Source organism: Apis dorsata, unplaced genomic scaffold (assembly GCF_000469605.1).
Source record: "Apis dorsata unplaced genomic scaffold, Apis dorsata 1.3 scaffold_194, whole genome shotgun sequence".
NCBI lineage: Eukaryota > Metazoa > Arthropoda > Insecta > Hymenoptera > Apidae > Apis > Apis dorsata.
In genome coordinates, this window is record NW_006263478.1 from 2443455 (window position 1) to 2448692 (window position 5238).

Genomic DNA, 5238 nt, shown 5'->3' on the forward strand with positions numbered 1-5238 from the left:
TTTCTCGGAGGTCGCTCGATTCTGCACCCTTTTGCGGTGGCGGATGGAGACTCGTCTGGATACGGTATGATATCTGGTCGATGGTCGTTGGATGGATGCTCGAGCGATCGTGTAAATGAAAACCATGAAGGGAGAGTCGATGTCGTTTTCATTTTTCAGAGAGGAACAAATGATGGAGATTTTTGTTTTTGATTTGTGATTGTTTGTGACGTGTAAGTTGGATTCGTTAGGGTATCAAAAATTCTAAGAGTAAAAGAGAATTAAAATATCGCGTGAAATATCGGTTTAGATTGGAACGATCCTCGGATGACGTTGAGATAGTGATTTTGTATAGGAGATTAAAAAAAGGGAGACGAAATTAAAGCGATACGAAATTTTTTTTTTTTTGACATAATTGTAACAGTTGGAGGAAAACGTTTGGAAACGTTTTTTCGGTGTTTCCTCTCCGCGAGATTTGCCTCGGTTGAAAAAAGAAAGAGTTATGGTGATAAGTCAAGATTTCGTTGATTACAGACAAGGTAAAAATGCGCATCTGATTCCTTTTGTGACTCTTTCCCCGAGAGGAGAGGAATCTTTCTTGCCTTTAGTCCCGTGGAAAGGTTGCTCGCTGACTTTGCCACTCTTCCAAGCACTTTTTCCCTCGTAACAAACGTCTCGTAATTAATAGCCGTAATAATTGGAGGACGTAACTGAAATGGAAGACAAAAGATCCCTTAACATTCAGTCATTTTATCCGGAGCAAAATTTTCAATGAAACTTCGTAGACCTCTCTTCTCATTTAGTCGCCGTTTTATTAACACGTTGCATCGTTAACATCATTATAAATCTTAATTTTACTTTGAACGTTGGATCGTATGTTAAATATCGTAATATCTTTTATAAAGATATTATTATTATTATTATATTTTTCATATTTAAAAGTTTGATAAATATTCTTTATTCCTTTATTTATATATATTATTATATTTTTTATATTTAAAAATATAGATTTAGAATTATTATTTATAAAAGTTATACATATTTCCCATACATCGTTTCATATATTCACAAGACAAGATAAAATATCGTGTTACGAGTGTTTCCATGAAACGCAAATTTAATATTAATCTTGCTCGAGAAACAAATGGAAATCTTTGCAACAAAAGCATGTTTAGACGGAAATGTCGCTACTTCAAAGCCTTTCGTTTCCCGCCTTCCTTATTCCACAGAGCACCACTCCCGAATTCTTTTGTTCTTAACGTTAATTACTTCCCGACGACACTGGAAATGCTTCCTGCAGTAGATTTACCAACAAGTCGAAACAATAAGAAACAGCAGTACATACATATTCCTTTTCAAGGGTTGGCAGGTGAAATTCCAAAAAAAAAAAAAAAAAAAACACCTCCTCCTCTGCTTCCGTTCGATATTATACACCAGTTTCGTCGACTGTACCCAGTCCAACTTCCTTTCTCTGTATGTAACACAGAGCGTTGAACAAGTGGCTTTCTTCGACTAAACTTCTCTTGCGACGACACGCCCCAATGAATCTTTCCCTTCGTCTCCTTATCGAACACCCTTACGAAGTCACCTGTGGTCCTAGAAATGGACATAACTTTGATTCTTTTTTTCCAAATTAACATCGAACCTTTCCTCGAAAATTTCCTTTCGCAAATTTTAATTCTTTAAATTGGAATCTCGTTAAAGAAAAGGAAATTCAATTTGAAATTATAATTTTTCACAATAATAACTCTCATAATTATATACAATTCTCTTATGAAAAGTAAATTGCAGAAATTGTTACGCGCGTTATTTACGTACGGTTTGAGGTAGGTGGAGGAAAATTGTTCCCATCTGAAAAATAATGCCTCGTTCAGCTTAACCTTTTTCAGATTTCTCCGGTATGCGCGAGACGTGCGAGGTGGTTGTGAAAATGTCGCGGCAGCTCGTAACGCTCGTTCTTTTCAACCTCCTCGTGGCCCTCCTCCGCCTAAAAGGAAACAATAATTTTTAACATACACGGCATGAATGTTTCGTATTTAGCCACGCCACGCCACTAATGTTCATGCTCGGGTTGTTCATGCGGATAGACGTGAGTGAAGTTTATAAAAAACGTGGTAAAAACTACGCATAATATAGAAACAAGGCGCAAGGTTTTCTTCCACGAATTTCATACTCGAACGTGCCAGAAATATTTTTGTCGCGTGAGTTTTTCGTTACGTTTTCGAGAAAGTTTTCGAGAAGTCAAAAAATTTTAATCACGCGCTCGTTATAAAGAAGAAAAAAAAAGGAAAGAAAGAAAGAAAGAAAGAAAAAAGAAGAACAAATACAAAATGAAACTTTTACGTACTCGAATTAAGATTAATCGGGTAATTTAATAATTCGTTGAAATTTTCGAAAAAGGTGACTCGTTTCTTTAAAGAGGAAATATCACGTGGATACGCACCTCTCGACTGAATTTTGCCGCATTCTTCGTCGTTTTCCTCGTTCTTTCTCTCTCTCTCTCTCCGAGTCTTACTTTCCACGAAAGCATTATATCCTCTGGCATTCTTCGCAGTACTTTCTGAAATTCTTTCTCCCTCAGACTTGACACACCTCGGAGATTTGTACGTGGTTGTTTTATGGATATAGATGCACTTTGGTTCTTTCGACTGCTATTTTAAAATTGAAGGATTCCTACTTCTGTCGCGAATGTATTCTCGGCTCTGGCGAAAATGCGAGACAATTTTCCGCGAACCGGTATGTAATATTTTTTTTCGAGATCTCTTAACAAAATTGAAACAACTATGAATATTTAGAGGAACTGTGAAATTTATCTCAAATAAATTTTGAAGATCGCACAGTTAATGGAAGATCGTGAAATATTATTTCTCGTGTTTTATATATATATTTTTATTGTAATTAAGGAATATTGAATACATATATTGGCACGAAGAGATGTATACGTTTGTCAAGTAACATCAAGAATAATTTGAATTCGAGATATTTGCTCCATCTCATTAAGAGATAATTAATTACACGAAGTTGGAGAATTTCTGGGGCTCTGGTACAATGTCCTGTTGATTGCACAATTTATTATAACGATATATCATCTATATCGTTAAAGCTGCTTACCTGTTAAGAGTAATTAAAATTAAGCAACAAATATCATTAATATAAAAAATTAATTTTGAGATTGTGATATTATAACGAGTTACAATTTTTCGTTTTACCAAGAAATTCCTAAATCGTTAAAAGGTTAATTTATGATCCTAGAACGGCGAAAATTCTAGTTAATTTACAAACTTGTTGCTTTAAGTATCTCACAATTCGTAGTAGCACTTCCAGTGCGGAAACTTCACCTAACTAAATGTAAATGATCGGTATTAAATAACTTTTCGTTATCTTAATAGAGCCTTCCATAAAATACAATTTAAAGAGAAACGAGTAAATTTGAACTAAATCACAGTGGATTTATTTCAATTTTACTTTGCGAAACTTTTCATTTCCAAATTTTTAATTCTTTGAATAAAAATAACTTTTTAACAAAATCAAGCACGTACGTAATTTTCAATTATTCCAAGAAAAAAATAAATAAAAATAAAAAAATAAAGTTTCTCAAAGTTTCGGTAAAATTCACTCGTCCACATTTATCATAATTCACATCATGAAATTTTTATATTAAACTCGACACGTATAAACGAATAAAATATATACTTCGATCTGGAGATACAATTTGAAAAAAAATGTGCAAAAAGTTGCAAGTTAATTTAAAAAAATCGAGTATATACAATTCTTAATTTTTTTTTCTATCTTCCTCGCCTCCGAAAAAATCGAACAAACAATTTTCCATTACTTATTTCATTTTCTAAAGTTTCGCTTTAAAATTCGCTCCGTCCATCGAATTTATCTCATTCGAATCGGAAACTTTTACTTCAAGCTCGAGGCGTACAAGCGAATAAAACGTTGGAACAAGTCAACGATACAGTTCGGCCGAAAAACAATGGGAGAAGAGCAATGCAAAGCAGTTACAGGCTTGGTGGGGTAGCAAAACGAGAGTAAAGATGCGGCGAACGGCGAAGATGACGCTGAAAGCTTTTCTTATCTGAATTTCAAGCGCTAGCTTGTGAAGAATGTTGTCCTCCTTGTTCCGGCAAGGGTTTCTCGCGCCACTCTCTCTCTCTCTCTCTCTCTCTCTGCAAGAAAGTTTCGCGATATCGTCGACGACTAATTAAAGCTTGGAATAAGAGGAGGCAATTACCAGAGCGGTTCCATTTAATTTCGTAGGCCGATTTGAGGAAGGAAGGGAGAGGAAGGAAGTTGGTCGCGGGACACCCGTTATACATTTGCATACGCCAAGCGGCCTGATGTACTCGCAGCATTGAGCGTTGAAAAAGTAACCAGTGATTTGAAAAATGTAATATTTGTTTCAAATAATTATTTATTAAAATGCTGATTGAATAACATTCGTAGCTATTATAATTGATCCAGTTTTCGTATAAATCGTTTGCCAATTACAATTATTTTCGATTATTATTTACGTTTTGAACAATAAATTATCGAAATAATTTATCGAAGTAACTTTGTTCGTAACTTTGTTCAACTTATTAAATTTTCTCCATCATTGGATGTATTTCTTCTCATTTCACTTGATGAAACGAAACTTGTATATTTTCTTGGAAACGAAATTTCATATATTGGGTTGTGTAGTTTTTTGTAAGAATTGTAATATTTTTTTAATCGATCTGATATTAAATCAGCTTTTTCTTCTTTTTGTAATATATCAGGTGTAAAAATAAAATATATAGTTCCGATAAAATAGATTCTTATTTTGATTGATGGCTTGAAAATTTATATCTTGATTTGAAGTTTCGTATATTTACAATTTCCTTTTGCGAATATTGCTTTTTCTAATATTTTTTTTAATCATTCTGACATTAATTGACACTTTCTCTTACAATAATTATAAAATTCGATGTTTTTTTGAAATAAATTTTACAAATTCTACAAATCGAAGACTGTTACTCTTTCTTTTACAATATATTAAGAATAAAAATTAATTCGTTAGTTTTTTAAAAAAAATTCAAGAATTATATAAATTTTACAGAATGGTTTTAAATCATATTAAATATTTTAAAATGTTCTTAGTAACTTTTTATTATCTTATTTAGATAACAGAAGGATTGTTATGTCATAAGAAAAAGAATTTATGCAACGGATGCGGAAAGAAACTTTGATACACATTTTTTTTTCTTTTTTCTTTTTTTTTTTTTTGAGTGCTCT